Here is a 12,415-nt window from a genome sequence, read left to right on the forward strand (position 1 = left end):
CTAGTAGTAATAAACACAATCACATTAATACAAAGAGCAATAAAAACAATACACATATCTGAGGTACCAACAGTGTGCTTGATGCCATCAGCAGAATTGTCCTCTTTATTAAGCTGTGATCTGCATTCTGCCTAAACTATAAGAAAGGTGAGCAGCAGGCCGGGTGCAGTGGCTCATGCCTGTAACCCCAGCACTTCTTTGGGAGGCTGAGGCGGGCCGATCACCTGAGGTCAGGAGTTCGAGCCCAGCCTGGCCAACATGGTGAAACCCGTCTCTACTACTAAAAAAAAAGAAAAAGAAAAGAAAAACATTAGCCAGGCGGCCAGGCGTTGTGGTGGGCACCTGTAATCCCAGCTACTCAGGAGGCTGAGGCAGGGAGGATTGCTTGAATCGGGGAGGTGGAGGTTGCAGTGAGCCGAGATCATGCCACTGCAGTCCAGCCTGGACGACAGAGCCAGATTTAGAGATTAAGAGAGAGAGAGAGGGAGAGAGAGGGAGAGAGAGGTGAGCAGCCTGTATGCATGAAGGAAGAAGGCAGTGGGTCATTCTCCCCATTAAATGGTGTTGGTAGTGACTGTTACATTCTTTGTGTTCTGTTGTGTTCTGATGCTTTAACTCAGAGCCTAGTGCTGTGTAGACCCAAAGACCAGAGTAAGAGAATGGAGAGTCCTAGGAGAAAGATGACAGAAGGGGTAGAAGATATCTTTGAGATGTCAAGCAATGACTAGAATATACAGGAATATAGAAGAATGAATCTGAGACCTTCATGCATCACATTCTCATTGAGTGGTACTTGGAATCATCTTTGAAAAACAAGGCTGGATACACTGCTTGGGGCCCTGGGGAGGAGTGTTATCACTGCAGAGGAAGCTGGTTGACCCATTCCCTTGGGGGAATTAAAAGTTCTGTACCCAGGGTGGACCCCAGGCCTTATAGTCCCGAATTGTGCCTCAGAAGCACGACAAAAGACCGTGGAAGCTAATATAGTCATTGGCTGGGAAGAAAAATAGGTCTTTGAGAATGTTGGGGGAGAGTGTTAGAGATTAAAAGGGAAGGAAAATTAGGATGATTAAATAGGAAAAGAAAAATGTAGGTGGATAATTCACAGAAGGGGTTCAGAGTCCTTTTCACCTTCTTGCTGAAAATGGATTGTCCTCCAGATCCATTTTGTCAGAGGAACATGCCTAAGAATCCAGGCACAGAGCTGAAAGTACTTGATAAATCAAAAAGGAAATTGGCTTCCGCCTGAATGACTAAATACAGGACAAAAAAATAGTGCAAAATATGGGATAAAATCCATTTATGTTTCCTTTGTAAAGGTCTTTTGGTTCAGATTCAATTAGAGTCATATACTCAGTGTAAAGTATGTATGTTTACTGACAAGAAACAAATCAATAAAAAACAAAACAGGGCAGGGTGAGGTGACTCACACCTGTAATTTTAGCATTTTGGGAGGCTGAGGTGGGTAGATCACTTGAGGCTAGGTGTTCAAAACCTCGTCTCTACTAAAAATACAAAAATTAGCCGGGCATGGTGGCAGGTGCTTGTAATCCCAGCTACTTGGGAGGCTGACGCTGGAGAATCTCTTGAATTCAGGAGGCAGGCGTTGCAGTGAACCGAGATTGCACCATTACACTCCAGCCTGAGCGACAGAGTGAGACTCTGTCAAAAGACAAACAAACAAAACACACACACACACACATACACACGCACACACAACCCCCAGAGGCCCAGAAAGGTTAAGTGACTTTATCAAAGTCGCAGTGGTTTCCTGACTCCCAGTGCAGCTGTCCTGCCACACAGGGAAGGCAGCACCCCCATTCACCCTACTACTAGCCTGCCTGTCTTATTTCCAGGACAGCTTCCTCACCACCTTGGCACAAACTCCCAGTTCATTTGAAACAAATGGCTTAGCCCTGCTGGGTCTTGGTTTTCTCAGCTGCAATGAAGATATGGAATGGATGACCGTTCACAACCTGTGTTTCATTCCTAAAGAATAAGAAGGGAATCCAATTTGCCACCAACTCAGCATTTGCCTTCTCACTGCCCTGGAAAAGTAGTTTTTAAAACGTGGCCCCTGACCAGCAGCATCAGCATCACCTGGGAACCTATTTGAAATGCAAATTCCAAGGTCCACCTACTGAATCAGAAACTCTGGAGGTGGAGCCCAGCAAAGGGATTTAGCAAGCCTTCCAGGGAGTCCCGCTACAGCTCAAGTTTGAGAACCACTGCTCTGAATGTTTTCTGACCAACACACACGCGCGCGTGCGCGTACACATACACACGCATAGGTAACTAACTCTTCCGTGGCCACTAGCACCCCACGCCCATGCCTCCAGCCCCAGCCCCAGCTCTCCCTTCCCATTCCTCGCTGCTCCATCCTGGGATGATGAATGGAGGTCAGGGCGCTGTCAATGGAGGACGCGGCAAGCCCCAACCGACCGAGAGGGTCGCGGGAGGATGCGTTAAGGCTTCCCTGAGACTGGTTTCCTTATCATTTTCTCCACCGCCGCTGTCTCATTTTCTGATGAGTTTGCTTTTAATGATTTATCCAACAGTTTGTCTTGCAGAAGACCATTGAGAGGTGGGTGTCAGGAAAGTCTTGGGAGAGACTGGAAGAAAGGAGGGAAGGATTGTACATGGAAGAGCAAGGGTGCGAGGTGAAGCTAAAGAGGAAGTGGGGGCTTCAGGGGAGCCCTTGGGTTCGGGGAAAAGGGAGAAGATGGTGCTTTTGGTATGAGAAAGAAAAAGAAGTTGGAGGAGAGCGCGGGTCTGGGGCACAGCAAAAAGTGGGTGTTAACGGGAAAACTGCCTTAGAGTTTGGGGGACTTTTTTTTTCCAGCTTCCTTTCCAAGACTTTTTCTTTGCTCCATTTTGCTCCTCCCCCTCCTCCCCGCCTCCTCCACTCCCCCCTCCGCCTCGTCGCGCGGTAATGGGAGGCTCCTAGGCAGGAGAAGCAAAAGAAGGAATTGTTTGCGAGTTCAGTCATCCAAAAAGCTTCTTCCATATGGAGGGACCGGGTACGCTAGGCGCGGCGTCCCTTGCCTTGTCCTGCTGCCGCCGCCACGGCCGCCGCTTCCTGCCGCGGGGACCCTGAGCCCCGACCCGCCGGTGTCAGCCGCCGCGCGCGCACAGACACACACACACACGGACACACAAACACACATAGAAAAGACACAGGCGCACACACGGCGCGCACACCCTCACGCCCGCCACAGCCACACGCGCCCGCACGCGCCCTCCCTCTACGGCCGGCAACTTCTCCGTCCGGGGCTCCTTTGTTGGTCCAGCCGCGGCCGCTCGCCGGTGTTGTGTGTCCCCGGTGTCACCGTGCGTGTTGTGTGTCCGTGCGGCGCGGCGCTGTGTGGCTCCCTCTGCGCCCACCACGCTGGCCCCCGGGCCCCGGCTCGCCCTCCCCAGGCGCGGGCTGCAGCAGAGGTGAGTCACGTCGCTGAAGTTTGTTTTCTTTTCATAAAAAGTTGTGTTTATTGTTGGTTCGGGGAGAGGAGGGGGCAGTAGGCGGCCGCAGGCCGAGGCAGCGCCAGCGAGTGACTGCCGGGGGACGTGCCGGCGGCTGGAGCCGATTCCGAGCGCTCCGCCGGGCGCTCGGGGCTGGGAGCTGCGGCCGAGGCTGGGCGCGCCGGGCGCCGGGCGGAGAAGTTGGGGCGAGGCGGGCGGCGGGGGTCCCGGGGGCTGCAGCCGCTGCGAGCCGTTGCCGGGCCCAGGGGCGCCGCATCTGGTTCCCTGCCGCAACGGTGCGGCCGGGCGATGGTGGTTTCGTCCCTGAGGTTCCCGGAAGCTTCTCGGGTGGAAGAAGGACCCGGGCAGCCTCTCAAACTTCCCCCGAAGGTTGACACCAGCGCCCGGGCCCCATGCGCCAGGCCGTGGGGGGGAACCCGAGGCGTGGCGGCAAATGAGTGCAGTCACTCAACACGCACTCGGCCTCTTCGGAGGGTGAGGGTTTCTCATAGTTGGCGTCTTCTAAAGGAAAAACACTAAAATGAGGGACTCAGCGGACTGAGGGAAGCATCCCTAGCTGTTGGCGCAGAAGGGCGAGCCTGGAGCCGAGTGGCCCGAGGTGTGTGAGGGGCCGGGGCAACGGTGAGAGGTGTGAGTTCGTGTGTGCGTGTATGTGAGTGTGCGCGCGCGCGTGTGTGTTCGCGCCAGCAGCGTCCTCCTGGGGTTGTGCTCTTGGAGTTTTTGTTGATGTAACTGTGAGAAGGTGTGGGAAATGAATCTCTGGAACCAGTGAGACGGGGCTGTGGGGAGGGCAGGGAACCCAGGAAGAATTTTCTTCAGGAGTATGGAAGGGCCTGCTTGACTTTCAGGATGCTCAGTATTAATTTGCTTTTCCAGGTGATGGGAGAATGCTGAGCGATGGGAAGCAGGTGGACCTGAAGGAGTTAATGGAGGCCTGGGGATTTGTTTGGCTGAGTTTTGTTTTGGGGATGGGGGTGGCAGTGCCAGAGTTGCTTTGGAACAGAGTTGTGCTCCTCCAGAGATGTGGCAGTAGAGCTAAGAATACCGAAACCACACACCAGCAATCCTAAACAGGCACTTTTTGGGTGTGGTGGGGTGTTCTGCTGCTTCCCGCATCCCTTCTCTGCAAGTTCAAATGGGTTCGCTTAAGTTTTTGACCCGGAGTTACCTCTTTGAGTGGACTGAGTGAAGATTATATTTTGGTTTCAGGCCCTTGTGCCACCTGCAGATGCGCTGTGCCCAGCACACATTTGCCACCTAGTTCTTTGTTGTCCAGAATTCTGTACACATTGACCATTGGATGAATGTCATTTTAAAGCTTCTTCAGTGTGCAAACATTTCTGATTTATTCCACGACTGTGGCCTAAACAGGCAGCCCAGCTCTCTGATGGGTTTTTTTCGTCCCTTTGGGTACAGCCAATAAATCAATCTTCGTTTTCTCAAGGGCAGCATGGAAAATATTAAACCACAGTCTTGTTGGGCTGCGTGTGGGGGCTAGGATGCCCATACATCTGGGTGACCTGTTTTCTGAACTTAAAGTAAATCTGAGGCAAGAGGTTAGCCATTTTGAGGTGTGTAACAGGTTTCCCAGAAACATTTCTGAGGTCTTATAATTGGTACTTTTTAATGGTCTCGTAATTGAGACCCAGAAGCTTCTCGTGGTAATCTGGAAGCACCTTGGGGTCAGCGGGACAGAGGCTGGGTAGAAACAGCAGCGGAGTTACTATTTTCCTGCTATATGAGTTTTTCAAATGAGTTTATGCAAAGAGGTAAAATGAAAGAAAAAAGAGTTGCCTCATTGGGCCACTTTGCTGACACTGCCCTCCCCTGTATAGATTTATCACTCAGAATTTGGCCCTTATCAGGAGGCTGGAGGGTGTCTCCACACCTGTGAAGCCTGAAGATTGAGACCTCAGACACTGTCTCTTTTGTCCTCCATGGAGATACTTCAGAAGGGCATCACTGCAAGAGACATTCGCTAGGGAGCAATTGTCCCCCACACCATAGGCCACTGGCTTTACTTGGGAAAAGAGGTTGCTAGAAGCCGGGATGGCTGGTTCTTTGACTACAACTGGAGAGGGAGGGTGTGAGGAAAAAACAGAGAGGACTCTGCTTAGCTGTTAATTGGTGAGCCAGCTCATGATAAGCAGTGTGATTTATGTTCCTTTCCACCCTCCAAATGGGTCCAGAGATTTTCCTTTCTTTGAAGTGCTTTTTCAAGTGTTTGGGATCCCAGCTCTCTTCAACAACATGGTTTCCATGCCCTAAGAGTGAATAAGAGATTTTACTCATGAAATAATTCAGTTGACTTTCACATGGACCCCCCACAGTTTGAAAAAGGAGGGCAAGAAGTGAGCCTGATGTGTCACAGTGTTCCATGTGCCCTAGGGGGTCTGGGTTCAAATTTCGGCAAAGCCGCTGCTGTGGTTAATGAATTAGGGTTTATCTCTGTGTCTTTCAAACTACAACAGAAAACTCAGGTGCACAAAATAATTGCTGTTCAATACCTTGTGGCCTCTGAATAAGAAAATATTAACTTGGCACTGAAAGATATTATATATTTGGAAGTTGCTTTCTTTCCTCCAAACTCTAAGCCCTCTTGCTATCTGGGAAAATATGGGACAGGAGAAAAGAACTGAAATTTGGGAGGGAGAGGAAAGAAAATAATGTGTTCCATTTAGAAAAATCTATTTACTCTTAACATACGTAACTTCTTGTCATGTCCATAATTCAATTCAGCAAACATTTTTAGTGCATCAGGCACCAGGCTGAAAGCTTCCTTGTCCCAGGAGAGTAAGCTTTCTTAGTCAAAGGATGGTTCCTCCTCAGTTTTTATTTATTGCACGAGCATCTACTTCTAATTAAAAAAATGGTTTTAAAATTATCCACAATCCCATGGACTTGTGTTGCTCATCATGTGCGTACATACTTTTTACATAGTTGTGATAAGAGTATAAACCTGTTGTCAGACAGCCCTGAAGTGTCTCTACATTTTTGACTATAGACTCTCAGAGAACAGATGTAGCCAGCTACTTTGCTGTTGGTCGGAAGGACCCAAATCCTAAGTGTGCTCCCACATGGAGCCTTAACATGTAACATTTTCATAATTTATGAGGTTGACTCAAATATTTGGGGTTAGGGGGTGGGATGGGAGAGGGTGTTTGTTTTTAATCTATAAACCCATGTTTATGAAAAGCTTGCCTAGAGAAGGTTTTGCTTCACTGGAGCCCTCAGGGTTGGTAACGGATAGAGAGGAGGTGGAATGCAGGAAGGAAGGTTTAGAGGATCCATCTCAAATGGCACTGCCTTTAGGAGGGTTAGGAAACTGGGGTTGGAATCTAAGCTCTGCCTGTGAACTCCATTCACACTGACTCAAACCACTGAACTAATCTATTCCTACATCTCTACTGCCACCCAGTTAGATACCTTCCCCAAGTTTGTCTGCTCTTTCCTGCCCTTCCTTTTATTACTCCACCATCTTTTTCATTCCTGCCACCACCACACTTGTTGATGCCCTTGACAATTGTTGCTGGCATGTAGCTGGGCCCCCCAGTGCCAACCTATGACCATCCCACCCATTCTCCATGAGTGCTGTAATCAAGTCACCACCCAGCTTTAAAACAATCTAGGTTTAAAATCCTAATTTCTTAAAACTCTGCTGTGTAGCTCTGTCCTACCTCATGATAATATTACTTCAATAGGAGCCACCTTCTCCAATCTAGTAGCTGACCCTTGATTTTTGCTGAGTTCTTTCCTTGCCTCTGTCTTATCACCCCAAATCCCTTCCATGTAAGCCTGACTAATTTTGTATGAGGCCTGTTTATAATGTGATCTTAAGAAATATTTGATGACTATTGATGAAAATGGACTGCTGAACACAAAGGGAATGGTTTTGTAAAGTGTGATCATTGTTCTTAATCCGTTGTTCATTTCAGCAAGGAGCCGGGAAGCTGGATGTTTCAGGAGGCCTATGGTCTTAGAAAAATCACTTTTCTACTGTTTTCCTATTTATAAAATGTATTGATAAGGAATTACTATGGTTTATAGCAATGCACCTTGTAAAAAGCAAATACTTCAGAACTGTTTATTTTGTTCAAAAGATGAGATAATTTGCTTTTTCCTCAGTTTCAGAACAAGCTTCCTGGAACCCACGACCCATGAAATCTTGTCAACATTTATACCGTCTGAGGGTAGCAGCTGGAAAGTAGAAGAAGTAGGTGAGGTTTTCTGCTCAGTGTGATAACTCTGGCCTATTAGGTCAGCCATTTGTTCATGTTTTGTGTTACCACTTGGAGATGGTTTTTCTCATCCTCAAGTATTGGAAGTTCAACTTTGAGTGGAATCTGGACTAAACTTCAGGTTAGTTCTAGTTCGGTTCATATGCTCTTTTAGTCAAAGCCTGTGATGGCTATGTGAACCCCCTTGTTCTGCGGCAAGCTCTGTCAGACATGTTAGATACAAACCGTTTACTATGGGATTTGGAGTCCAAGCTTGCTGTGAAAAAGTCCCGCGTAGGTTTGGGTGAGGAAAGCCATGTGTTTATGTCTCTGTCAGTGGTATCACAGCAAATGCCTTGTGGTCTGATGTACTGGGCAATGTTTATCTCACAAAAATCAGTGGGATTGTGCTTCTTCCCATCTTCCGAAATAAAGTTAGGAAATAATTTCTCTTTTCCTAAAGTGAATTTGGCCTTCTCTTCAAAGAAGGCCTTTGACGTTTGGGATGGGATTATTGGGCAGTGAGAGGAAATCAGAGCAGAAGGACACAGTTAACCTAATTCAGTTGCCAGAGAAAATGTTGAAGAAAGTCTCAACCCGTTCTCCTGGTTAGCAACAGGAAAGTGTATAATATGGGTAGGGTGGGTAGGGTTGAAGAAAAATTACTGGAAGCTGAGCAATGGAAAGTAGAGCAAAGGAATGTTTATTCTTCTCCAAAGTGAGCTTGGATAGTTTTGGACAAGATGAAGGTGATGAAGTATGTGGAGGTTGGTGCCTTCATCCTTTCGATAAGCTTTTATTGAGAGCTTGCTGTGTGCCTGCCATCAGGCGTAGGCTGGCAGGAATTAATACCAGAGCCCATGCTCCATCCAGAATCCTATTACTGACCTAAAGAGAACTGCAGAGCACTGCAATGCAAACTGTAGGGTTAAAGTACTTGGAATGGGTCCATTAAGAAAGACTTCTTGGCCTGGCGAGGTGGCTCATGCCTGTAATCCCAACACTTCGGGAGGCCACGGTGGGAAGACTGCTTGAACCCAGGAGTTCCAGACCAGCCTGGGCAACATAGCAAAACTCTGTCTCTACAAAAAAGAAAAAAAAAAAATACAAAAATTAGCTGGGCGTGGTGGCATGTGCCTGTAATCCCAGCTCCTTGGGAGGCTGAGGTGGGAGGATCACTTGAGCCCAGGAGGTCAAAGTTGCAGTGAGCTGAGATGTTGCCACTGCACTCCAGCCTGGGCTACAGAGTGAGACCTTATCTCAAAAAAAATATAAATAAATAAAAGAGAGAGAGAGAGAGAGAGATGGGAGATGGGAGACGGAGAGGGAGAGGACTTCTTGAGAGAGAGGAATTGCAATCTCAGGAAAAGTCTTAAAAGCAGAGATGGGACCAGTGGTACCAAAATGTCCTTTTATCTTTCCTTGTACGTGTTGTTCATTATTTTCTTCCTTAAAACTCATTTTCCTCAGTGAATGGTAGGCCTAAGTATGCTGGAGACCCAACATTTCATGTTCAGAATAGTTTTTTTTTTAAAATACTTTTTGGAAAGTTAAAACCTGGTATCTGCGTTAACTGCGCAAGCTCAGAAATCTGGGTCTTAAGTTCCTAAAACCAATTATTGAGTAGCTTTTGGGGAGAAAAGGAGAAATGTGTGATTTTAAAAAATTTTCATCTACATGAGATTTTAGCTGAGAATCCTAGAAATACATGCCTGAATTCAGCTTTTTAGCTTTCAATTCCATTTGCCATTTGTTTTACCGTCTGTGGCTCTGAAATCGTTCCCAGGGTACCAAGTGAGGGGACATTTATTTTAAGGACATGAAACTTGCCCAGGAACCTCCTTGACTGCTGAGAGGAAAATAGCACACAGGATGGGAGCTACAGGTGAGGAAAGCGGGGCCTGTGGAACCGGCTGGCTGTAGAGGCCTTGGAGCCCCCGCCACCAAGTCTAGGTTGGAATTGGACTTTGGAAGAGAGCCCTCCCCCGCCTTCCCTGGCTCTGCCAGTATTTTTCCAGATTACTGCCAGCCAAGTGCCTTTACTAGTCTGAGCTTACCTAATATTACGATCCTAGCAGGTTTATTAGGTGTGGGTCACAGTTAATTGGAGAGGAAAATTGGGGAGTTCTGGGTTTATTAGTTTTTCTATGAAAGCAGAGGCTGCTCTTAAAGATTTCAGAAATCATCTTTCCCACTTGACTGTCTTTCTGTTTTCGGTCTTATGACTATCATTTCACAGTGGTGTTAGGGGAGCTCTTCCTTCTTACATAGCTGTACCCAAGTGAGAGAGACTTAAAAATGCAGTCAGTCAACACAGTGGAAATTTACAGTTGTTTACCTGTGTCATTATGAATGGTTGTTTTGTAATGAACAAGTTATATACGAATTTGCTGTATTACAGGCAAGAGTTACAGTCTAATGGATCATCCAACGTACAGGCCTCTGAAATAATCACCTGCAACCCTGCCTTCAGAGTTTTAGTGGTCTGCCATCTGCAAAGGCCCCACAGTCAGGTGCTTTCATTCTATAGGCTTCTGTTGCTGAGCTGGAGGCTGGGGAGTTAGGCCTGGCTTTGCCTGTCTGGACCGTGGCAGCTTGCCAGCAAGTTTCACTGGGTGGTCTTCAACAATAGGAGAAGGGGGGTGGGGGAGCTCAGCTCCCTCCCCAAAGAGGAACAACAAGGTGGCTTTCTATAGGTGGGTTTCACATTGGCAACCGGTCCCTTTGTCACTGACACCCCATATAGGTCTTCAGTGTGGGTGAAAAGAATTAAACAGGTTGCCTGAAGGTGGTATTGTGATGGGGGTTAATTTGTGTTTCGGATTTTACAAATGAAGCCTTGTGTTTATGTGGCGAGCCTCCCTCCCAAGAGAAGTAGCACACACAAGCAGCAGGTACTGTTCATCGTGTGAGGGAAGAATTATTATTCTCACTTGTCATGGGAGACGCAAACCTCCCAATGCAGCCTTTCACCTCATCGCTTAGGGAATTAACAGTGGACCTGGAACACAAACTAAGGTCATCTTGTCAGTGCCAAAGAGGCAGAGCTGCCTGCCTCCGCTGCCCTTCCAGCGATGGAGAAAATGTCACTGCCATTTAGTGAGCACTTACTGTGTGCCAGGCCTTGTGTTAAAGCACTACAAGCATTATCTCTGCAATCCCCCAGCAGTGCTGTGAAAATGGGCATTATTGTCCTATTCCGCAGATAAGGAAGCTGAAGCTTAAATAATTGTAGGGACTTGTTTTAGTCTCACAGCTGGTAAATGGCACAGCCAAGATTTCATTGCAGGTCTGCTGAGTCCAAAACTCGAGTTTTTCGTGAAAAAGAAATGAAGCAAGCTTTCTCCCAAAGCAGAGCTCTTCTAGCTTGGGAAAACTGTTTCTTTTACAGCTAACAAAGTGTATAGGGTAGGTGAAGGTCTTTATGAGACTTGCCATTAAGAGACTCAAATTTAAAACTGGGACTACAGCTAGGAGATTTCGAATGGCTCAGCAGCAGCCCCACAAGAGAAGCCAGGCTTTGTGGCTTGGCTAGTGTCAGACTTTGCAGCCAATGGCTTTGTGGCATAGCTGGTGTCAGACTTTGCAGCTAGTGGCTTTGTGGCACAGCTGCAAACTTTGCAGGCAATGGTGAAAGCGACCTCCATCTTAGGTTTCATCTCAGAATATGTCTCTTGATTTTTCACCCCTCCCCTGGGATGTTGTCTGAATTGGCTGTCCTGAGTCTGCTTCTTCTTCATCTGCCAGATGAATCCGTTTGCTCCTAGGATCTCTGCAAGTCTGATCAAGCAGGTCCTCCATGCTCTTGGTGCGGTGAGGGGGAGAAGATATTTGGCCCAGTAGATACTTTTTACTGGTCAGGAGAAGTGGCAGCTTGTACAGAAAACACCCTGGGGAAGGAAGTAGCAGCTTTGACAGACAGGTAACTGACAGAAGATGGTACCTTCCAGGCAAATACTCATAGAGCAGCCACCAGAAAGAATTCGACAGGCAGTTACCTGCAGAACAGCAACGCAGACCTCTCTGCTGGCTTAGGAGAATGATGGCAATTTGGTTGCAGAGGATGTGTAGTTAGTTACCCTTGTTCCTTGTTTTTCTGTAACAAACATGGAAAACCTGAAGCCAAGGTGTTCTGGGTTTGGGGGCATACAGGACACCTGGGTTTAAGATATAATTATGTGACCAGCTACTTGGGTAATGGAGATGAGGTCATGAAAACTCAGTGTGACTTTATTTCCCTGTCTTTATACGCTGACATTATGAGGAAGCAGTGAAATGGGAGAAGTGTTCCTCTAAATGTGAGAAGTGCCTTCTCACCTCAGAAGCCCAAGGCCGTTGGCCTCTGTGCTTACCCAAGATGAGTTAGGAGATGAGAAATGATAGGGAACTGGCCAGAGGTTAGAGTCTGGGCACAAGGGGTTCATCTGCTTCTGTGGTTCTGTTTTTATTTCTCAGGGCAGGAGCCTGGATTGGAGGCATTTTGGTCATATTGTCAGAGATCCTCCTGGATCCCTCCAGACAAGCTGCCTTTCCCGGCCTTGTGGGACCAGGCAATGAAGGGTCTCAGGTCCAGGGGAAATTGAGAGAGGAAGAGGACTCATGGCTAAATAATTCTGGTTAACATTCTTTTTTGAGGGAGGAAGGAACAGAAGGCATCTGTGGAGTTTCTGGAGTTCCCATCTGAGAGAACAGAAGTCAGGAATGAATTTTACAAGAAG

General features: G+C 47.6%; 1 protein-coding gene across 12 annotated transcripts in view; it reads left to right on the forward strand.

Annotated features, from left to right (window-relative positions):
• BOC (BOC cell adhesion associated, oncogene regulated) overlaps nucleotides 1–12,415 on the forward strand; it is a 256,300-nt gene that overhangs the window by 177,755 nt on the left and 66,130 nt on the right. For 2 of the 12 annotated variants that reach the window (XM_073009723.1, XM_073009726.1), the window contains exons 1-2: nucleotides 2,906–3,438; nucleotides 7,606–7,697. The gene's annotated coding sequence lies outside the window, so the exon portion shown is untranslated. Of the gene's footprint in view, nucleotides 1–2,903; nucleotides 3,439–3,482; nucleotides 4,079–7,605; nucleotides 7,840–12,415 lie in introns of those variants that run through there. The other 10 variants (XM_073009724.1, XM_038003338.2, XM_073009727.1 and 7 more) reach the window with 9 other exon arrangements.

The sequence above is a fragment of the Chlorocebus sabaeus genome, chromosome 22, assembly GCF_047675955.1.
Source record: "Chlorocebus sabaeus isolate Y175 chromosome 22, mChlSab1.0.hap1, whole genome shotgun sequence".
NCBI lineage: Eukaryota > Metazoa > Chordata > Mammalia > Primates > Cercopithecidae > Chlorocebus > Chlorocebus sabaeus.